At 42.5% G+C, this 24538-nt stretch overlaps 1 pseudogene; it reads right to left on the reverse strand.

Moving 5' to 3' along the window:
• Window positions 1-1421: 1421 nt before the first annotated feature.
• On the reverse strand, window positions 1422-24489 carry LOC124973334 (WD repeat-containing protein 91-like; annotated as a pseudogene).
• Between the last annotated feature and the right edge of the window lie 49 nt (window positions 24490-24538).

Raw genomic sequence — 24538 nt, forward strand, 5'->3', positions numbered from 1 at the left:
GAAGGGGTGTGGGCAAGAGCACCAGGGATTTGAGTGTTGTGTTGCTGTATTCCTTAAAGCCATTTCAGCAAGTTGTGGGGACCATATTGAGAGAAAGGGTCTTAAGACAGGGACTTTGAGATGAGGAGAGGAAAAATTGAACTATGAACTCTCAGATGAAATTCAAGACCCTTTATACTGTCCCCCAGAATCCTGACATGAGACGGATCAGATGGCTGTTTCAGTGTCAAAGGTGGGGATGTGGCAATGGAGAAGTCTTGGTTTTCTTCACTTTAGGGGTGGAAGTGGGTAAAACAGGACAAGTACTTACCATGAAGTCTCTGGTGTTTTTTGTAACCAAGCCACATGCATATGGGCCTACCTACTTGATCCTTAGTCCCAGCAGAAAGCAGCCATTCCAGCCCTGCCCCCAGAACTGGACAGGAGCCCAAAGAAGCTATAAAATGACTTTCTCAAGAAGTTGGTGGAAACAGGTCCCCCTACATGGTTCACCCTGAGAAGCATAGGAGCCCCAGATTCAGGCCCACCCATCCATGGTGGCTTCTGCAATTGCCCAGCCTCAGCAACCACAGTGACAGGATCTTCCTCTTCAAGGTGCCCAGGCTGGGGCATGGTCACCACTGGTCCAGGCTCTGCTCAGTCTCAGGTGGGCAGGCTTGAAACCCAGGGGTCCTTCCAGTAGCATGCTCAGGGAGTTGGCCCTCTCACCATTTGCCAGCACAGTGAAGGCAGCTGGCAGTGTTCAAGTTCAAGGGCATAAAGTTGGAAGAATGAGATGAGCAACCAAATGAGGAGCTAGGAACAGCAACCACCAGATGGAGCTGGGCCACCAGCTGTGGAGGCCTAGTGTACCTGCTCTCATCTAGAGAGTATTCTGTAACAAAAGTCACCATCTCTCAGGGAAGAAAGAGACATTCTGGTCTCACCTTGAGCCCAGACAAAACAGAAGAGCATGCTGTGGGTCCACAAAGCCCAGGTGAATGGATGGTCAGTGAGGCAAGTAAGAGTTGGTGTCGGGAAATCAAAGGCAGGGAAAAAGTGACACATGCATCCTAGAAAGAGACACCAAGTGACTGCAAGGCATTCTTTAAAAAAAAAAAGAAAGAAAAATAAGCAATATATACAAAATACTGTCAATTTCTCCTGGCCAACACAGCAGCCATCACCATTTCTCCTTCCTGAACTCTCCTTCCACAGTCTGAGGATGCCTTTACACAGACCACAACTTTGTTCTCTGGGAAGAACATGCCACCTGCTCCCTGTGACTCCTGTTCTAGTCACTGTAGCTGAACAGTCCTAAGTCCCCTGGACCATCTTTGCCTGAAGCTCTGCCACACTGGCAGGGACCTGGAAGTAGGGTGTCCTGTTCTCCCTCAGCCCCGGAACAATACTGCTCTGTGGCATTGCTCAAGGCAGGTCCTTCAGATCTTATGGGCCAGGAGGGTGGTCAGCTTTATCTTGCCATCCATGGAGGCAGTGAGGCAGGTCCCACAGTCCATGGCAGTGCTCCAGTCCACAATGACCCCAGGGGCCTGGTGACCACCCAGGCTCAAGCAGTTCTCCAGAAACTTCTCATCACCACCCAGCTATAAGAGGACAGGATAGAGAATGAACTGTCCGCAGACCTCACTCACTAACATGTCCATTTTATCCACTTTTGGTGGCCAAACTGCCTTGAGCCTGGGGCAGTCACCCAAACCCAAGGATGTGGCTCAGGCCACATACCCACCTTTCCAGAAAGTCCATTAACTTCCTGGACCATAAAATGTCTCACTTTCCTGACTATAGTTGGTCTACCTCATGTGGAAAAAAAGTCCCTGCAAAGTTCCTTAAAAATGCCAATTTCTCTGCTGCCTTGAATATGCCATGGGCCAGTGCCTTCTGCACCCGCCTGTGTTTTCTCACAGCATCATTTGTCACTAGCAGACATCTGCTCATGCATCTGCTTATTTACTTAAGTTTGGCTTCCCATCAGGGGACAAAAGCCGAGGAGGGCAGGTCTAGCTCTCTCCTGCAGCGAGGCCAGCCTATGGCATCCAGAAGGTCCCTGGCACAGGAAGGCCTTGGATGGATGTATAAATGCAGCTCTCCTCCATCCCACCAGCACCACTCTCCAGCAGTCAGGCAGATGTGTGAAGGTCAGCCACTAACAGAACAGGAAACTGAAGCAGCTGAAGTACTCATTGCTGAACAGAGAAGAGGCATGAAGTGTTTGGCCATCATGGAGAAAGCATTTGTAAAAGTGTCAATTAACTTACTTATAGACTATAAAACTGGGACCCGATATTCAGTAGAATCCTTAAGTAAGTGGAAGCCAGTATTGGTGTTTCAAAAATTTCACAGGGAAATCTTTCAACTAATTAATTGTAGAGTGAGTCTGAATACAAATCATCAAAGTTCATTTGGGCAAATGAAAAGGCTGCATGATCAAAAATAAAACTTGTACACATCCACACAGATCCCCACAGAGGGCCAAGTCCAGTCCTCCAAACACCAACTAAACCTTTGGAGAATGAAAGGAGGCTTGAAAACAGGAAGCTTTATATGAGTATCTCCACTGAGAGATGCACCATTTTGAGAACTTGTGGAGCTAATTTTTAGGAGAGGGCAAGAAAAAACAAAAGAACCATCCTCTATAGAAAAGAGGTACCTTGCTGATGGTGAAACCTGACTTCACTGTACACAACAGGTCTGTCTAGAAGTCACCTGACTTCTGCCCCAGAACCTCCTCTGTCCCCACATGCAGCATCCCTTACCCTGCCATGAACTCCTTGCTCACTGCTGCCACATGGGGCCCACAGCCTGCCTTCTTCCCAGTCTACCAAACTCCTCCTCCCCCTCCTTCCAGAGCCTCCAACTCACAGCCTGCCACCTCCCCAGGGTCTTCCCTGAGGGGTCAGTCCCCACTCAGATTCCACCTCTTGGAACTGTTCAACACCACACCACTGTTCCTTCACCCATAGTGTTTCTTTCTAATTTGAATGTGAGCCCCAAGAGAGCAGAGATCAGATTTTACATGTCCCTGGTACACTCCACAGTCCTGAGTCCATGGCCTGCCACCCTGCCACACAGCTGCTGTCCTATCTGTGGCAACAAGAGTTGCTGAGAATATTTCACCTTGTATGACTTCTTAGGCCTACAGACTAAATACCACACTCAGGTGATTAAAGAATGAACACTGAGGCTAAGAACTGAGTTCACTAGGTACCTGACAAGGCCAAACACAAATCCTCATCACGAGGTCTACCCGATAATACTAGTAAAATTGAAGGTTATTGCAATTTCATACACTTATACAAAGAAAGCACATGAAACATGGCAGCTCAGACTTGAGAATTAAAAGAAATGTGTAAGCTGAGGTACACATATGACATGAACAACTCATGTTGTTATAACACCCTCAAATTTGCCTCAAATATGGACTGTGATGTACTTCACCCATGGTCCTCCCATGAAATAAGAAGTCCATGCCTGTCTAAAGTAACTACACTAAACCACCCAGCTCATTCTCTGTGGGGGGCATGCTTCCCCTTTCAACACCCCCCAACTCTTCTTGCTACTCCTCAGTGTCTGCTATGACCAATTATTCCCTAGGAATGGGGTTAGGAGGTCATATTCTTGTTAAAACAGGATGACAGATGCCTCACATTCTGTCCCATCCCACCTTCTCTATGAGCATGAAGTCCCAGGCCCAGCCTGCAGCTAGAGAACTTCAGATTCTGCCTTGTGTCCAGGGCTTCTTCACTGCCATACAGGGTGGGTCAGATGGCCATGATCCACTCGGCCAGGTCCAGACCTCCAGGAAAGTGCTCCCTTGCCCACCGTGACTCCATCACCCAGTTACCTTGTAGATGACTCCCCTGTGGCAGAGCACATCAGCATATAATTGCCCTCTGAGTCAAAAGCAAAGAGTCAGCCTCTGGGGACTTGAGCCTGCTTTTAGCCACTGTAACCAGACAGTACAAAGGGGCCCATGGCATCAGAGGAGAGGCTGTACTCAGACACCTCAGGCCACTCTTATGGATATTCCACTGAATAAACTGAAAATAAAATACACAACCAGAGTACTTTCTCAGTGGGGGCAGGCCCAGCACAAGCCTGGGTGGAAGCCCAGGGCCTGCCCAGAGTAAACTGCCTCCCTCCACCAACAGTTTTGACAGCTTCAAAAAACCCTCTCCATTTACAGAGGCAGAAAAGGGGTGGGGATCTACAGGACACCCCAAAGTCCCATTTCCTTCTGACACAATTATTCACAGGATGAAAATGTAGAAAAACAGCAACCTCATGTCAAAGTCCAACTCTTCTCTTTCACTCTGGCCTGAGCCCAGGAGAGGAAAAGGGACAGCAGGTGGCTTTGCATGGATTTCTGGTCTCTCAAGCAGGTAAATGACTACTGTCATTATTATGAGAATTTGAACCCAACTAGGAATAAAGCACAGGGGACAAATTCCAAATCTATTTCCGTTTCTCAGCAGTACAATCAATTGGACACTGCATGGTGAAGTTACAAAGCTATCTTTGTTTATTGTGGTGTGTATAATTCCCAAACCCACCCTATGAACAGGCTACTTGATGTGACCATTTCTTCACTGGGAATCCTAACAGATATATAGAAGTCAAACTGTATCTTAAAAATCCCTTCCTCTAGTTTTCAAATGAATAACTGAAGCTGGGCACAGGAGTGCACATCTTGAGCCCTGTCTACTAGGGAGGTTCACTTGAGCACAGAAATTTGAGATCAGCCTGGGCAACACAGCAAGACCCTATCTCAAAAATAAAAAGAACTCATCTTATAGTTACTGTTTTCAATGACAAACACAGGTAATTAGTATATAAAATCCTAAAGTCACAGGAAGGCATATGACAGATGAGTCTTTCTCCCACCTGTGCACACCCAGCTCCCTTTCCACCACTGTTGCTGTTCCTATTTCTTGTCATACCCTTCCACAAAGGGAAGGTACATGGGGCATTTCCTTATCATTTTTTCAGGGGGAGGGGTAGCTTCCTTTTAACTTCTTTGAACTCAGCTCAGGCCTATTTGCCTCTGGGAAGCTGTCCCTAGTCCCTCAGCAAACTCCATACATCCATGACTGGTTACAAGGCCACCAATTACCAAGCTCATCAAATCATATCTTGGCTCCAAATATGGATCCATCTGGGTGAGCTGAGTCGCTTTGCTATGAGGAGGACACCTGTGGTACTACCTTTTCCACTCTATTCATCAAACCCACATGAAGAGCCCAGGAAATGGATTACTACCTATTTTACAGATGACAAAACTGAGGCAGAAAGAGGGCATGGCAATAGCAGAAAGCATGCCGGACCCAAGGCCAGCCAGTCATGGTGTCCCAGCACTCGCTGACCCCCAGGGTGCCTACCTTGCCATCCTCATTAATGCTGTACATAGCGTTCTTATCACAGCTGAACTCCACGGAACAGACCTCCTCCCAGTGGGCCCTCCAGTTCATGGCACACTCGTACTGCTGCATGTCTGAGGATGTCAGATGCCATTACGACTGTGCACCTCGGAAGGCACCCTCCTGCAGCACTGGAGCCTCTCCCCTGATGCTTTGGGGGGCATAGCTATTCTGAGGACCATGGGGCTCCTAAACCCCATAGGGTAGCTACCCCTGCCCAGAGGGCCAGGCTGCCTCTGAGCTGCAGAAGAAGCTTCCACTGGGTCAAAAGTGAGGGTTAGGAATCCCAGCAGGAGGGGTGGCAGGTGGGGTCCTGGACACCGGAGTCCTTTCTATAAGGCCTCTACAGTGTCCCCCCCAGGAGTCCCAGATATCCACTAAAGATAAGATCACCTTGACTCATCCCAGAGCCTGGGGATGCCTCCCTGGGAACAGAGGAGAATGAGCCACCCACAGTTGAACAGGCAACAAAAGAGTCCTATATCCTGAACAGGCAATAGTTGGATCCAAGAGCTCCAAACTATCATTGAGTCCCAACCCCTCTCATGCCTGCTGACATTAACCACATGCAAGTGGATTGTGCTGAGTGTTCTATAAAAACTCCAATCGAGATTAAGCTTCATTGATTTGAAATCAGGGTTTTGCAACAGCATCTACTCCAGCTAGGTCATGTAAGGAGGGGACCAGTATCACCTTGAGCACACTTGCATACCAAATAGCTAGATGACACCATCAGCTGCTCCTGTGACCAGCAGATTCCCATTGTGATTGAAGGCCATACAGTTGATAGTAATGGGTTCTGGGTCCAGGGAGAACTGGAACTGTTAAAACCAAACAAAATCACAATTAGCAGACTATTCCAACTCAGACACAGACACAAGCACCCCACTGGATCCTCTGCCAGTTCCTCCCTTAAAAGACCTTCTTCTGGAAAAAATTACCTGAGTGTTTGTCAAAGTGCTGGGCTGTGACCTCTTCTACTATTTTGAAAGGCAAAGTCACTGACCCATAAACATTCTGGTTTCCATACATGCTGGCTCACTTATAAAATGATCTATATCTTAGCAATATACACATCACTTGAGTGCATTCTAGCTAAGTCTTATTGAGAGGTCAAATTGCCAGTAGGAAAGAACACTTCATTGACTGACTTTCATGACTGGCAGCCCTAAGTTAACAGAGGACCACCATGCAAAGGTCCTGCAGCTGCTCCATTCCCCCAATGTCTCCCCACAGCAACACTTAAAAATACAGGAGCTAACAAAACTACCTCATGGAACTTAGGCCTATCAGTTAATCCAGTAATCAGCAGCACAATAGCTGGGGCTGGGTTGTAGCTCAGTGGTAGAGCACTTGCCTAGCACATGTGAGGCACTGAGTTCGATCCTCAGTATCACAGAAAAATAAAACAAATAAAAATAAAGGTATTGTGTCCACCTACAATTTAAAAAAATTTTAAAAATAAAGGCTTCACAATAGCTAAACTATGGAACCAAACTAGATGCCCTTCAACAGATGAATGGATAAAAAATTGTGGTGTATATATACCATGTAATATTACTCAGTCTTAAAGGAGAATGAAATTATGGCATTTGCTGGTAAATAGATGGAGCTGGAGAATATCATGCTAAGTGAAATAAGCCAATCCCATAAGCCAATCCCAAAAAACCAAAAATGCTTTCTCTGATATGTGGATGCTAATTCATAATTGGAGGAGGGTGGGAGAGGGAAGAAGAGAGTTACTTTAGATTAGGTAGAGGGGACTGAAGGAAGAGGAGGGGGTATAGAAATAGGAAGGATAGTAGAATGAATCAGATATTACCCTGTGAACATATATAACTATATGACTGGTGGGATTCTACATCATGTATAACTAGAAGAATGAGAACTCATACTCCATTGCATATCAAAGTGCATTCTACTGTCATGTATAAATAATTAAAACAAAATTAAAAATGAAAAAAAATAATTAATGAAGATTAACATTCCAAATGACATGGAACTGAGGGGCCCTAAATTATCCTCCTGAGACTAAAAACACAAGACAGAATGCTATATGGTGTTATTGATATACATGTGCACAGTGCTGAGCTAGCAAATAAAGACATCCTCTGATACCAGTAATGAGGGGAAGGCAAGACTCCCGAGGACAAGGGAACTCTGAAGCTGGCTTTCACTATGGGGCATCAATCAAATATATATGACCCTAGTTCTCACTTTGATTGCCAATCAAGCACTCAGAAGTCCCAAGTGTAAGACCTGCCCAAGGTCAGGTTGGAAGAAATCTCCATACATGGCTGGGACTCAGAGCTTTATCATCAGTGCAAGAATGAACTAATAAACCTACTTCACAAAACAGGATAAGAAAACTCACCTCTCTGCAAATCATAGCCCACAAACTTGCCCTGATAGGGATTTATAATCCAAATTCATAAGTCCCTAAATAGTCTGTGAAAACTTAAACAGAGAATTTATTTTAAAGCTGTCAGGATTTGGTAGGGTCCCCAGGAACCTGGCAGAAGTGAATGCATCTCCACCCCAGTTCTCAAATATTATCAAGAATAAAGGTCCCAGAAACATGAGACTACAGTTGGAATTCACAGGACAGAGGAAAATAAGGAAAAAGAGGTGAATGCCACAGCAACAGCAGAGAAGAATCAGGTCCACAGAGACCTCAGACATGGGGTTACCAGAGGTGTGACAAATCTGATAAAATAAAAGGAGGAATCCAAATAATGGGCAAGAATAGGAGACTCCAAGCATGACAAAGCAGGTTTTTAAAATGAAGCTGTGCTTCTAAAAATGAAACACAGAAACTGAAATTAGCATCCTAGTAGATTGGTTAACTAAAAGATCAGGCACAGCAGACTAGAGAGTGAGCAAACTGACAGAGCTGAGGGCATTCTCGCCATGAATGCAGCAAGGGCAACAAAAGAGAAGTGCCAACACATCTGACTGGAGTTCCAGAAGGCAAGAGATAAGCAGAGATCTCTAAACCTGAAAAGCAAAGACTAAGAATTTTCCAGATTTAATGAAATCCTTGGATTCAGAAAAACCTAACAAATCCCAAGCAGGAGCTTAAGGAAAGAAGAAAAAAAAAAAAAAAAAAAAACCTTCAAATCTAAAAATCCACACTCAGATATCAGGTAAGAAGATCTTAAAGGCAGCCCAAGAGAGAAGATAGCCAACAATGGAAGGCCTGTTCCACTGACAACAAACTTATCTTTCCACAAAGGAAGCCAGACAACCAAACCACAGAGTTAGGAGAATCAGTTCTCAAGTAGAATAAGAAGTTTGAGAAAAATACATATACTATGATTCCATTCATATAAAGTTAGAAAACATACAGAACAAAGCCTGTGTTGTTTATGAATATATATATTAATATGATAAACTAATTTTTTTAAATTTAAGGCAAACCAAAATTTAAGTTTCTCTCTGGAAGTAGGAAAGGTGGAGACTGGAAAAGGGCAAAGAGTATTATTAATGTTTTACTTTTAAATTAGGCATTCATTTTATTGCCTTTCTTCTCAATAAACCATACATCTATGATTTCAATATTATTTTATATGTAGACAATATTTAATTAAAAATTTGAAAATCACAAGTGAACATAGGATTAAAAATCATGCTAACAGCTGGGCACAATGGTGCCTGCCAGGAGGCTGAGGCAGGAGGACAACAAGTTCAAGGCTAGCCTCAGCAACTCAGCAAGAACCTGTCTTAAAATAAAAATAAAATAAAAATAAAAGTGCTGGGAGTGTAGCTATGTAGTAAAAAGCTCATCTAGCATGTACAAGCCCCCAGGGTTAAGTCCCTAGCACTGCAGAAAAACAAAACAAGAAAAATTACTTCTAAGTACTGAAAATATTTATTCTAATAAGAAACACCACTGCTTTCTAAGTAAGTAAGTTCAACATCATTTCCCTCCCAAGGGCTCCTTTAACAATGTGGGTACCTGTTAATGTTATGGGGTGCAACTTAAGAATAGACTGGTCACCACTGAGAAGTCTGAATTTGAGAGTCTTTATCAAGCTGACCAGCTGACTGTCTCACATAATGCCCCCAAAAATGGCTATTGGAAGAAGAGCACCAGCCACAGGATTGTAGGGGTTTTCATACCAAAAATCACATCAATCATAAGTGTCTGTTGCTATGATTCAAAATTACAAACTAACTTCATGAGATCATCAACAGAGGGGGAAGTGGGTCAAACTTTGACCTTATCTAGGTACAAACTAAAGAATGGTTGCAAACATCCACACAATTACCATTTACATGGTACATTGGTTACTACATAGGAGTTGCCATTGTATATTATTAAACATGTCACACTAAGTAACTAATGATGGGCACAGAGGTAGGGTGTTCCCATGTGAGAAAATTATTTCCTACATAACATGGATTCTCAGAGCAAAATGGAGTCTGTTTAGTCATTTCCCTTAGAGTCTGGCCTATAACATTCTCATGGAGCCAGATCTGCCAGCCCATCACATTAATATTCTGGGGTGGTGTGTAGAGGGCTGTCTTGGACAACATGGCACCTGGTAGTGAGCCAAAGAGTGCTGGCTGTCTGTCTTGGACAAGATGGTGCCTGGCAGTGAGCCAAGGGGTGCTGACTGCAAAATGAGAGAGTACCTAAAGGTCGTTTGCTGTTACTAGTTCCTTGGAGACTTATGTTGTGTTAACACCAGGCTCAAGGATTGACTATCTAAAATCATGCCTCACATGGACAGCTCGTGATTTATATAGTGTTATGCTGGCATTTCCCTTCATGCTCTCCTGCATGAGAGAAAACTTGGCTATAATTGGCTGATAAGCTAGGAGCAAGGGAGAGGGGAGGAGAGGCAGGGAGAGAGAAAGAAGAAGAAAAAGGCAGGAGACAGAGAAACAGGGAGGATGCAATAAATCTCGTCAAACTAAAGATTAGTGGTGTCTCCTTTCTCCGCTCTCGTTCCACTGGATGGAAAAAGTGGTGGCCCATATGGGGAGCTTTCTTTCTCCTTCTACGTCCTCCCAGGTAAGTAAATTAAGGTAAGTTACAGGAAAACTGTGGGATAACCTCCTGGAAATCTCTGGTCAGAGTGTACAAGAAGGAGGTCATATAAACCTGGTAAAGGGAGGTCACATAACCCTGGTAAAGGAGGTCACATAACTCCAGAATGGGGTCACAAGTGTCAAAAAATCAAATGATAAGAATCATACAAGATGAGCTTAAGGCTAATGGGACTGCCATAAAATGTTCTACTGTAACAGCATATGTAACCACACTGGCCAAGGTTGGTCCTTGGTTTTTGGAAGAGGGAGTCCTAAATATTCCACAATGGGAGCATCAAAAAAGGATCTTATCAAAGCAGAAAAGCAATCCCCATTACCTAGAGGTACTTTTCCCATGTGGCAGTTCATTAAGGAATGTCTAACATCTGAGAAAGGCAGAATAAAAAGTTTAGTAGAAGAAGGAAATATGTGTCTGGAAGAGATAAAGGAACAACTAAGTGTAATTTCTGAAAAAGAGGAAGAAGAGGAGGAGGAGCTTACTAGGGAGGAATTAGAAAGAGCATCAGGGACATTGTCACCCCCACCAATTATGTCAGGAAGGAACACCAATCCCTTCCTGGAGGCAGCAGCTTCCCCCAAGCAGCCTCCACCCCCATATCCCCCAAAGTACCCTTGGGAGGAGTTAGCTTGTGCTATAAATCAGATGGGTTTTTCACCACAGGGAGAAGAAACCCTCATTAAGGAAATCTCAGCAGTCCCACAATTCTTCCATGTGCTAAAGGACCAAAATAGGCAAAGGTTCCACCAACCTATAGATTTCAAAACAGTAAAAAATTTTAAGGAAGCACTAGTTACATACAGTCCTAAAGCCCTATTTAAAATTAATATGTTGGAATCAGTATCGGGACTAAATCTAGTGCTGGAAGACTGGAAAAGGACTAGGCAAAAATTTACAAGGTGTTACCTGCCCCATTCAAGATGAAGGACAAACAGGGATGAAGGGACTGGGTTTTCTGGAGGGGCCACTGAACCATTAAAGATAACATGGAAAACCAATAATCCTATCTGGGTCCCCCAGTGGCCCATTACTAGAGAAAAAATAGAGGCGGCCCAGGAAATAGTCAACAATTAAAGGAAAACCATATAATTCCTTCCACTTCCCCTTGGAATATACCCATTTTTGTCATGAAAAAGAAGTCTGGAAAATGGTGACTCTTGCAAGATCTGAGAGCCATAAATTCCAGTATGCAAATTATGGGCCTGGTGCAAATGGGTCTCCCTTCATTAGCTGCTATTCCAAAACATTATCATATCATCTCTATAGGCATAAAAGATTGTTTCTTTTCCATTCCTGTGCATCCCAAGAATAGCCCTCAATTTGCCTTTTCCATTCCTTCTTTGAATAATGAAGGGCCTAATACTAGATACCAATGGGTGGTCCTTCCCCAGGGAATGACAAATAGTCCCACTATGTGTCAAATATATGTTGGCCAGGCTATATCACAGATTAGACAGAATTATAAAGAACTTTATTGTCTCCATTATATGGATGATATTCTTTTGGCTCATAGGGAACAGGAGACTTTATTAAGGGTATTTGACAATATTATTGAAACCCTAGGAAAATGGGGATTACATGTGATCTCAGAAAAGGTGCAAGCCCACAGCCCTATTACATTTCTAGGACATCAAAAATTAGATACCTGTGTTAGGCCACAAAAAATTCAATTAGCCATGGAAAAGCTTAAGACTATAAATGATTTCCAAAAATTATTAGGTGTTATAAATTGGATAAGGCCAAATTTGGGAATCACCACTGGTCAACTTAAGCCTTTGATTGATATTCTCCAAGGAGATTCAGACCCTACATCCCACAGAAATTTAACTCATGAAGGTAGAAAAGCCTTACACTTAGTAGAACAAGCTTTAGAAAATGCTCATGGTGATAGAGTTGATCTATAATTGTCTTTTAGCCTCATAGTGTTAGATTCTGAATATACTCCTACAGGTCTATTGTGGCAAACTGGACCCCTGATATGGATCCATTTGCCAGTGTCCCCCAAAAATGTTGTTTCCCTGTATCATGTGATGGTGGCAAATATAGTTGCATTAGGACTTAAGACAGCCCTTTGAGTTTTTGGAGTTCATCCTCAGTTATTGTCCCGTATATGACAAAAGAGATTGAAATACTAGTTAACAAAAATGAAGATAGGGTAATTGTCTATTGTTCCACCATGGCCATATTTGATAATCACTTGTCAAGTTCACCTATTGTCAGCTTCTTCAAAAGACATCCTATTATTCTCCCTCAGGTTGTTAAGGTTCAACCTATCCCAGCAGCAAAAACAATCTTTACAGATGGCTCCTCCTCCAGTACAGCTACAGTAGTTTCTGATAAAGTACAGACTATTATTGCTTCTCATAAATCTGCTCAAAAAACTGAACTAGAAGCAGTAATAGCTGCCTTACAAACATTTCCTGAGGAACCTTTAAATATTTATACTGACAGTCTCTATATTGCCCAGCTTGTGCCACAGCTTGAGACAACTGGACCCATTAGTGCTCAATCTACCTTACAACAATGCTTTTATCAAGTACAAACTCTTCTGTGGACTCTCAAAGAACCTTTATATATAGGCCATATCAGAGCACATTCAGGCTTACCTGGGCCTTTAGCTAAAGGAAATTCTACTGCAGACTCAGCTACTCGAGATCCTCATGTATTTAATATTGTAGAAAAAGCAATTAATTTCCATAAAGATTTTCATGTCAACGCTGCAACTCTCAAAATAAAATATAACATTACGAAAGAACAAGCCAGAAATATAGTAAAACAGTGTCCTGCCTGTGTGCCTCATTTATCTGTTCCTCACTTTGGAGTCAATCCTAGAGGACTCCTTCCAAATCTTCTATGGCAGATGGATGTTAACCATATCCCTGAATTTGGTACTTTAAGATTTGTACATGTAACTGTAGATACCTACTCAGGATATATATTTGCTACCGCCCATACAGGGGAAAAGACAAAAGATGTAATCAGTCATTGCCTTCAAGCCTTTGCTACTATGGGAAGGCCAAAATCATTTAAAACAGATAATGGGCCTGCATATACTTCTTCTTCATTTCAACAGTTTTGCTCAAAATTTAATATCTATCATTCTACAGGATTGTCTTACAATCCACAAGGACAAGCTATCATGGAAAGGGCTAATAAAACATTGAAAGTCTGCATAACTAAACAAAAAGGTGGAATAGGGGCATTAGCCCCTCCCAAGAACTGACTTAACCTTGCTTTATTCACCCTCAATTTTTAAAATTTGGATGCTATGGGCTGTGTTGCAGCTAACAGAATTTTAGTTGAAAGTCTGGTGGACATCCACAAGCAATGTGGAAAGACATCTTGCCTGGGTCCTGGAAAGGACCTGATCCAGTATTAATTTGGGGGTGAGGATCTGTTTGTGTTTTTCCTCAGGTCCAACAACAACATATCTGGGTCCTGTAGTGCTTGGTAAGAACTATCCATAAGAAAGAAAATGGCACCAAAACACAAAATGATGGTGATGGTGGTAAGCCTACTGTTGTTTACTCTTCCTAAAACTTTTGGGGATATATTCTGGGGACTGCTATCAATATGCCCTATTCCTTTGCCTATTCCTCATAACACACAAGTTTTCCCTCAATTATTTCCTAGTACAGAACTTCCAGGTATCCCTTACCTATAAACTGATTCCACTGTTAAGCCACTTATTACTTGTCTAAACTTCAAGTTAAGAGGTAGTCTTTGCTTCCTCTGGTTAGCCACCTCAGAAACCACCAATGGTGCCTTGCCCTGTGTGCAGATTGCTTCCAATTGGAATCTTTCTTATGGATATCAGCATGGAAAGGACCCTTATGCCCTTGATTTAAATGTAACCAAGGCCATTTGTAGTACAAATTATACACAACAGCCTAGATGGGGTTCCACATGTACACCAACTTCTTATAGCAATGTTCTACCTATTAAATGTGATAGGTGTCAAGGGGATGTTACAGTTTATAAGGTGACTCCTTAATTTCCTTTGGGCCATTTGCCATAGATTGGAGAACTGTTAAAGAAATATTGAGAAAGGCAAAGGTATCATATACGTATGTCATTGTAAATACTGATTTTCATACCAATGAATATTCTCCTCTTTCCATGTGGTCTCTTTGTGGTGCATCTGCTTGTATGGACATTAGTCTGCTGAGTATGATACAGGGAGGCAATCTCTCTCTCATTCAACTAAGGTGCAGTCAAAAGCAAGCCTATATAGAGGGAAGTAATACACCTGTTTATAGTTATACAGGATGTGAGGCCAATTTCACTTCCTATAATCAATCTTTCTCCCCTACTCCTGTATGTGTCACATCTCCATTTGTGTTCATTCTGTCTAAGAGTTCTAAGTTTAATATTAACATTACTGATAACAATGAAAATGATACTGAGGTCCTTAACTGCACTAACCAAGAGTGTTATGTATCTAGTTGTTTGAATTCTTTATTATTTCCTCTGGCTGTGATTGCCAGGATTCCTAAATTTATTCTAGTCCCAGTGACCTTAAATTATAGTGAGTGGAATTTCCTACCCATGAGAGCCAAAAGAGATTTTGGTATCTCAGCTATTATAGCCATCGTTGTTGCTGCAGCGGCTGCTGTGGCTGCTGCCACTGCTGCTAGACTTGCCCTAGGAACTGCTATTCCTACTGCTCACATGCTCAACAACCTGTCACAAGCCACTGCCGAAGCATTGACAGTCCAGGAAAACATCAATGCACATCTTGCCATGGGAATCCTGATTCTAAACCAAAGAGTGGACTTACTACAAGAATAAGTGAACATGTTAACTGTTACTGCACAGATGGGCTGTCTAGTACATTCCCAAGCATTATGTGTTACCCCTATACTCTATTCTAATATTATTGCTGCTGCAAATCTGCCCAGTTTGGAAGCATACTTAGTGGGACATGCACTAAAGTGTTTACTAATTTGACTACCCTATTAAGAAATTCTATATTTGTGGTAAATAGTACTCAGGTCAAGGTCCCGGGTATGCCAGAAGCCATTAGTTTTTTACAATCAGCATTACAATTTGGAAAATAATGGATGGGAAATTTTGCTATGATGGGATTGTTGTTCTTGCTTTTATTATTGCTACTCAGATATCTGTTGTCTCTGAGGAGACATCAAAGACAGCAAGACTTAGTGGTATGGCAAGTCCTTATGGCCATGGACCAAGGCTCTGATCCACAGATTTGGCTCTCCCACTTACAGGACTGGTAGTCAAAGATGGGTAAGCACAGGGTGGACTTTATACCAACCTAAGACAGGGATCAAAGCATGCCAACAGTTCTTTGACTCCCAATGACAGGTAAGGATAAATTCTGACTCTGGCATGTAAGACAGGCACAGTCACTATCTTTTTCTTTTAATAAAAATAAAGGAGGAGCTGTTGAGGGCCCTCTTGGACAAGATGGCATCTGGCAGTGAGCCAAAATGCACTGGCTGTGTGTCTTGTACAAGATGTTGCCTGGCAGGAAGCTAAGGGGCACTGGCGCCAAAATGAGGGAGTACCTAAAGGTTGTTTGCTGTTACCAGTTCCTTGGACAATTATGACGTGTTAACACCAGGCTCAAAGATTGGCTATCTAAAATCATGCCACACGTGGACAGCTCATGATTTATATAGTGTTATGCTGGCATTTCCCTTCATGCTCTCCTGCATGAGAGAAAACTTGGCTATAATTGGCTGATAAGCTAGGAGTGAGGGAGAGGGAAGGAGAGGCAGGGAGAGAGAAAGAAGAAGAAAAAGGCAGGAGACAGAGAAACAGGGAGGATGCAATAAATCTCGTCAAACTAAGATTAGTGGTGTCTCCTTTCTCTGCGCTGGTTCTGCAGGATGGAACAGTGGTGGGCAGGCCCCTGGCTCCAGGGAGGTAGGCCAGTACCAGTACCCAGGAGCTGGCTCAGCCTGGCTGTCAGCCGTCACTTCTTGGGAGCATGTACCTGCCCTCACTGCTGTCAGCTGCTAGTGTAATTCTTACACAGTTCTAACAGGAAGTCAGAAATAGGAATCCTCTCCTAAAATATAAACCACAAGGTCCTCTAGTTGGCTTTGGGTGACTTCTGAATCTATGGCACAATTCTGAATAACTTCAGTCACTAATGATCTATCCAGAGTAACTTAATTTGCAACACTTAAAACTTAGATATTTTCTCACAAATCAACAATCTGAGGAGACTAAAGCAAAGAGGGGGGCAGAGCCTCACCAGCACCACAGGGGGCGCAGGCAGGGTGCCTTCACCTGGTGTGCCCAGAACGGAGGGGGGGAGTGTGGGGGAGGGGACAGACCCGCCCCATGGCAGGTCCTTACCTGCTGCTTTATGCTCTTCGTGTCCCACAGTAGCAGCTTGCCTGGAACCTGGTTCATGCCCTTGCTGTCAATGTCTGGTGCCAAGGAGTCCACCAGGGAATTGAGACACAGAGCTGCAGCTGAACAGATGAAAGAGGTCCCGCTGGGCCTGCACATGAGAGACAGAATTCTGCAATACATGCGGGCCAGGTCAGATGATTGCCTTCCCAAGCGGGAGGACAAGCCTCCGCTCTGAGCCCAATCCTGTTCCAGGAGGTGGGACACTGGTCTCAGGAAACACCTGGCCCCCCAGAGCATGTGCCAGCAAGCCGTGGCCTTGACAGTGAGGAGGAAGGAGCCTCTGGCTCACCTGAACATATCGTCATTGATGTTGATCTCACAGAGATTCTTCTTGGCTTCTGTGTCATAAAGATGTATGGTTCCCACACCACTGTCCAGCAAGAGCTGGAACGAGAAGGTGGGGGTTTGAAGGAGTATGTGAGTCAGGGAAGACTGCCAGAGGGGGTCAGGCCCACTCCTGTGAGGTGATGGACTACACAGAATGAGACCCTCCTGCACTTATCCAGGCAATTGGGAGAATTCTGCCTACAATGGACCACACTGAAAAATTACAAATTAAGATGACAAAGCCAACCTTGAACAGAAGCAAATCCATAAAAGTTATCTGCTATGGTTTGAATATAGTCTGACTGTGTCTTTGGAGTACTCATGTGTTAGGGGCTTGGTCCCCAGTGTGGCAATGTGAGGGGTGGTGGGACTTTTAAGAGGTGAGGCTTAGAGGAAATTGATTAGTTCACTGGGGCAGTGAGTTAGATCTCCCTTTGCAGAGTTGCTATAAAGAGAAGGCGTGACTCCTGAACCAGCCTGAGCTTTCTGTCTTGCCATGTAATTTCTTCCTCTGGCACACTCTCCTACCACAATGCCATCTGCCATGTTGTGAGGCAGTCAAGGTGGCCCTGACCTGAGTAGAGCAGATGCATTCACCTTTAAAAAGGATCCAGCTTGGATGGGGGTGGGGGTTTTTATAGCACCAGAAAATAGACTGATGCAGCATCTGTGGAATGGGAGAGTTGTGTCTCCTAAGACAAGCCTGGAAAGATTCTGTCTGCTTACACAGAACCCCTGATCTTATTTTATCTGGTTGTAATCCCAGCTATTACTGTCCCTTCTCACTCACAGGCCACAGGTCACCTCTCTTTGTACTGGCCCTGGCTAGTCATGGGGTCTGGGTGACTTCCCATTTGCCTTTTTAGAGGGGAGCTCTGATTCTGTATCCAAAGACCTCCAGAGAAACATAAAAGTGGCTATCCTTGCCTCCTTGAGTATGTGACTTAGTTTCTGAAGAACTTCAATGATAATAACAAATACAATCAGAAGAAAGCACCAGAAGCAGCCCAAGTCTGAGGTTATCTGTAGAAATACTGGCTAGATTGTGAACTCAACATTCACTTAGCAAATGACTCAGGGAGAGCCCTGAGTTCCTAGGCCCATGAGAATAATTCCTTCAGCTGTCAAAAATTACACAAACTCAGCACAGGCCTCTGAATCCTGCATAGTATGATCCCTGTGAAATGGAATGAAAGAAAAATAGTAAACCAATTTTGTATTTAACTACAAACCTCATCTGAAATATTAATGTACAGAGAGAAAAAGAAATTACTGCTCTTTGGACCCTTCTGTGGATGACACAGTAATGAATACCATCCCCTCACCAGCACCAACTGCTGCCCTTGGGGCCTAGACAGGAAGGTTCTCCACAGTAGGAGGGAGCATACTGGGAGTGTGGTTAAAAACAAGGAAGGTGGGAGAGGACAGGAAGCTGGATCATCTCCTGGGGCACACCAGCATGCACAGGAGGAAGCCTTCCATTTCCACCAGCTTGCCACATTTCAATTGTTAATCCAGTAATTTCTTGGCCACAGCAAACAGAAACCTGTCAGACCAGTCATGGATGTAAGGTCTCTGCATCCCCTTGATGGAGAGGAGGAAGGGGATCTGGCTTGATGGCCTCAACTCAGCAGTGTGAAAAGTCCTGGGGAATTGTTCAACTTGGACTGCAGAGCAGGTTCTGTTGGTCAAGTGTCACCATCCTATCCTTTTGTTGACCCATTCCAGAGAGAGCAGCAGTGACTTGGAAAAGGAAGATGCTTTGGTCTGCATGATGGGGTTGAAGGACAACACTTTGATGACCCCATCTACATCTAAGCCGGAGACCGTCCTCTCTGAGCAGTGCACTCTGAGGAAGAGAGAAAGGGTGATGTCAACCTCCTGGCCTCATTCTCTTCAAGAGCCCCAGAATGTCAGTGCTATCAAAACAAGAAGACCACCTCCACCCTGAAAATCATGCTCCTTGAGGGTTTTTCTTTTCTTTTTTCTTTTTTTTTTTTTTTTTTTTTTTTTTTGCCATACTGGGGATCAAACTCAGGGCCTTGTGCTTGTGGGGCAAGCACTTATACCAGCTGAGCTATCTCCCCAGCCTGAGGGTTTTTCTTGAAAAGTCATGCTTTTAGCCATATTGAAGTAAAAATGTATACTTGGTAAATATTTTCCTAAAAACACAAACATAAAGCAAATTATAACTGAAGAGACTTGGGGGCTAAAATGCAGAGTACTTTGTTCCTAGCCTCAGAGTAACGTTATTAGAAAGGGTGGAAAGGCTTACCACTGCAATGGCAACTCTAAGAGGACCCCCAGAAGGCAGTGGTCCAACCTTCCTCTGATCCTGTGGGAGGAACACTGTCCTTCAAGGGCCATCCTCCTGCTGCCACACCTTCACATGCACTGCCTGAGAACCCAGGCTGCACAGCACTTCCTGGAGGCCCTGCCCCCTCACCTGCAGTGCATGATGGAAGAGTGGTGCTCCCCATACTCCTCCTGCCAGAGCACAATGAAGTGCTGCTCTAGGCAGTCACCTTCCTCGGGGCCTGCTGTAGACACCCGTGTCAGGGACTCCACTGGTTCCATGTGGACAACTGGACAGGGCTCAGCCTCAGGGTCACTGGATTCCAGCTTCTTCTCTGAACACTGTGGTCAACAAGTGGGGATTCATCAGCTGGGAAGTGCTCTCCCACACTCAGGAGCACAAAAAGGGACTCAGTGGTCACATAGTCCAGAGGAAAGTTCTGAGTTGTGGGGGTTGAGCTCAGTTTTCCCCAGGAAAATGGGGTTCCCACTCCCTAGACAGCCCCTTCCTGAGGACTTCACTCACCTCACAAGACCTGCCAAGGTACAGGGACCCTTTTCATGGCTGACAGGACTCAGGACATAGATCTGCCTTGAAACAGGCCAGGTCAAGGATAATGAACCTTGTTTCATGAGAGTCTACTGTGTACTAGGCACTATGATGTATGGTTTTCTCTCATTTAAACACTCTAAAACCATGTAAGAGGCTGCTCTTTACTCCATTGACAGTAGTGGAAACTGAACAAGGTCACAGGCTGGCAAAAGGTAGAACTCAGATGTAGATCCAGAGTTATTCATAGATTCAATAATATTGAGTGGTCAATGTAGATTCATCAACAGTGACCAGTTGGGGTAGATTTGCCCATATCAACACATCAGGGTAGATTCATAGATATCAACCTACAGAGGCACATTCATCAGTATCTGCTCAGCAGGGTAGATTCATTGATATCCACCCATCAGGTATATTCATTCATATCCACTTATTAGGTAGATTCATCAATATTGTCTCTTCAGGGTAGATTGGTCAATATTGATTCAAAGGGGTAGATTTTTCAATATCAACTCTAAGGGGTAGATTTGTCCATTTTGATTTGATGTGAGGATTCACCTATATCAACCATCAGTGTAGATTCATTGATATTCACACTTAAGAGTAGATTCATTTATATGGATCCGTAGGTGAGATTCATTGATATCTACCAGTTGTGGTAGATTTTTTGATATAGACACTTTGGTGTAGATTCATCAATATGATTCATCTAGATAGATTTGTTTCTATCGACCCAACTTGATAGATTCCTCAATATTAACTTGAGTGGTTTGATTCATTGATATAAATTTGATGGCTTAGATTTGTGAAAATTTACTTGGCATAGATTCAGCAATAATGACACATTGGGGTAGATTCATCAATATTAATTCATCATGGTAGTTCCCTCAATATTGACCTCTTGGGGTAGGTTAATATATATTGAGTCTTCAGAATAGATTGATTGATATAGACTCAACAGGGTAAATTTGTCAATATTGACCTATTAGGATAGATTGAACAATATTGATGCTTAGAGTAGATTTGTTGATATCAACCTGTTACTTCAATTTGTCATTGTAAACTCAATAGAAAAGATTCCTTGATATTCACTCATTGGCATATATTCAATGATACCAATACATCAGGATAGATTTATCAATATTGATATGTCAATATCAATTCAACAATGTAGATTCTTTGATATAGACCCATTGGGATAGATCCTTCAATATCAACTCTTCTGAGTATATTCATTGATATTTACCCTTTTTGATAGATTCATCAATATTGGCCCTTCAATATAGATTTGTCAATATTGAATGGTCAGAATAGATTTGTCTATATCAACACATTGGGATAGATTCATCAATATTGGTTCTTCAGTGCATATTCATCAATATTGACTTGTCTCTGTAGTTTTGTCCATAATGATCCATTGGGTTAGATTCATTGATATTGACTTGTTGAGGTATATTCATCAATATCAACTGTAGGTGTTTATTCATTGATATTGATGATTCTTTGATCCTTTGATATTGATCTGTCAGGGTAGATTGAACAATATTGACTCTTCAGTGCAGATTTGTCCATATCAATTCAGTGGGTTAGATTCATTGATATCAACTGGATGGCATAGATTCATTGACATTAACCCATAGGTGTTGACTCATCCATATCAACTTATTGGTGTAGATTCATTGATATTGAACTGTCAGTGTTGATTCATCAGATATTGAATTGTCAGTATCAATTAATAGATGTAGTTTCATCAGTATCAAACACTTGGGATACATTCATCAATATTGACTCGGCCAGGCAGATTTTTTAATATCAACCTGTAGGGTAGGTTTCCTGATGTTGACTCTCTGTTGTAGATTTGCTGATGTTGAATCATTGATGTAGATTTTTTCATATCAACTCATCAGGATAGATTCATTGAAATTGACTCAATTGGGAATATCCATCAACATTGACTCATCAGTGTAGATTCTTTAGTAACGACCCATGGGTCTAGATTTGTCAATATTGACTCAAAAATGTACATTCATTGATATAATCTTGAAGGTGTAGATTCATCATTATATGCACATCAGGGTAGATTGATTGATGTTGATTTGTCAATATCAATTCTTCAATGTACATATGTCAATATTGGTGGGGTAGATTTGTCAGTATCTTCTCACCTGTATACATATGTTGATGTCAACCCATCATTGTAGATTCATCAATTATGACTTTTTGGGTTATATTTCTTGATATCTACTTGCCAGTGTAGATTTGTTGGTATTAATCTGTTAAGGTATTTTTGTCCATATCAACTTTACAGGGTATGTTAGTTGATATCAACTTCTTGTAAAAGTTCATTGATTTTCATGTTTTGATGTCAATTTATCTATATAGGTTTGTCAATATCAATTCAACAGTGTACATTTGCCAATATTAAGCAGTCATGGTAGATTCTTCAATATTCACAAGTCCATGTAGATTTGTCAATATCAACCCTTGAGGTAGATTTTATCAAGCAGTCATTGTGAATTCTCTGCTATTGACTGAACTGGGTAGAATCATTGATGTCAACTCATCTATGTAGATTCATGAATATCAACTTCCCAGTGTAAATGTATGAGTATTGATTTGTTGAAATCAAGTAATCATTGTAGATTCATTGGTATCAACTGGTACAGGTTGATTTATTGATATGGACCCATCCAAGTAGTTTCATTCATACTGACCCACTGGGATATATTTATCAATATTAACTTGTTGAAAACTATTTGACAATGTAGATTCATTGATATTAACTGATCTGGGTACATTAGTTAATATCAACCTGTCTGGGTATTCATTGATATCAGTTAATCTTTGTAGATTTGTCAGTATTGACACATCAGGTTTGATTGTTTGATATCAGTTTGTCAATATCAATTCTTCATAATAGATTGGTTGATATCAACTCAACACAGTAGATTCATCAATATCAAACTGCTGGTATAGATTCATCAATATTGATGTTGGTAAAGATTCATCAATATCAAGCAATTTGTATCAATTCACTGATATTGACCCATCAGTGTTTATTTGTTGATATTGACCCATTGGGGTAGATTCATCAATATCGACTTGATGAGATATATTCATTGACATTGACCCATCAGTGTTGAATCATTAATATGGACCAGTCATAGTAGATTTGTCAAAATTGACTCTTGTGTATGTTTGTTGATATTGATTCATCAGTGTAGATTCATCCATAATAACCTATTGGGTAGATTTGGCAATATCAACTTGATTGGGTAAATTCATCAATATGAATTTGTCATTGTAGGTAAATCAATTTTGGTATGTCAATATTGACTCATTGATGAAGATTCATCAACATCAACTAATTAGTGAAGATTCATCAATAATAACCCAGAAGGGTAGATACATAGATATTGACCCAATGGTGTAGATTCATCAAAATCAACTTTAAGGTTTAGATTCATCAACATTGACCCATCAGTGTAGATACATTGATATTGATTCAAAGGTGTAGACTAAATAATGTTGACCTGTAGGGGCAGATTAATCAATATTGACTGGTTGGGGTACAGTTATCAATATCCACACATTGGGTAGATTCATCAATATCCACTCATCAGTGTAGATTCATCAATATTACCATGTTGGGGAAGATTGTATGATATTGTTTGTCCATATTTATTCTTCAATATTTATTTGTCAAAATTGACCCATTGGGGTAGATGTGTCAATATCAACTTGACTGGTTAGATTTTCTGAAATTGACTCTATGGTGCAGATTCACCAATATTGACTTGAGAGATCCAAGACTGTGGATTACAGGAAGGTTGCATTCCTTGATGCTCCATATCTCAGGATTCAAGGAGAGGAAAATCTGTTTCTCTGTGAGGCAATCTCTGGTGCTCATAGATCCCCTGCTCTTTACCCCATTTGTCCACTGTTTTCACCTGATATCTGCCAGCACATTGTCTACTTTTGAGTGTAGATTGCCCACTGACTGCTGCCTATCACCCACCATTTGCCTATTTGCCTGCCTCTTGACTGCCTTTTACCTACCCATCACCCACCTCCTGATGTCCACCTGCCAATCATCCATTGTTAGACTATGGACTGCCTGAAGACTGCCAGAGGATTGCCCACAGACCACTGTTGCCTGGAAGTCCACTGTCACAGTACCCACAGGTTTGGTTGTATGTGGATGCCACCATTTTGGGACAACAAACAGGACCAACAGGACCCCCAGCCAGATTGAACACACCACACCTCCAGGACCACTGACCTGAATGTGCCCAATCCAAACTTGGCACCTGTGCCCTGCACTGCAGCTCTTCATTTGCCAACATATTTGGAAGCCAGTGCAGGCATTTTAGATTATCCTGGAAGTGGAAGCCACCATCTTTAGGTGGGGCAATACCACCCTGAACACCTGCCGGAGACTGGAATCTCATTGTCAGGTACCTATCTTTCATCAGGCTACTGAAGACCAGGAGGTGTGAA

The sequence above is a fragment of the Sciurus carolinensis genome (assembly GCF_902686445.1).
Source record: "Sciurus carolinensis chromosome 14 unlocalized genomic scaffold, mSciCar1.2 scaffold_125_arrow_ctg1, whole genome shotgun sequence".
In the NCBI taxonomy this organism is placed as follows: domain Eukaryota; kingdom Metazoa; phylum Chordata; class Mammalia; order Rodentia; family Sciuridae; genus Sciurus; species Sciurus carolinensis.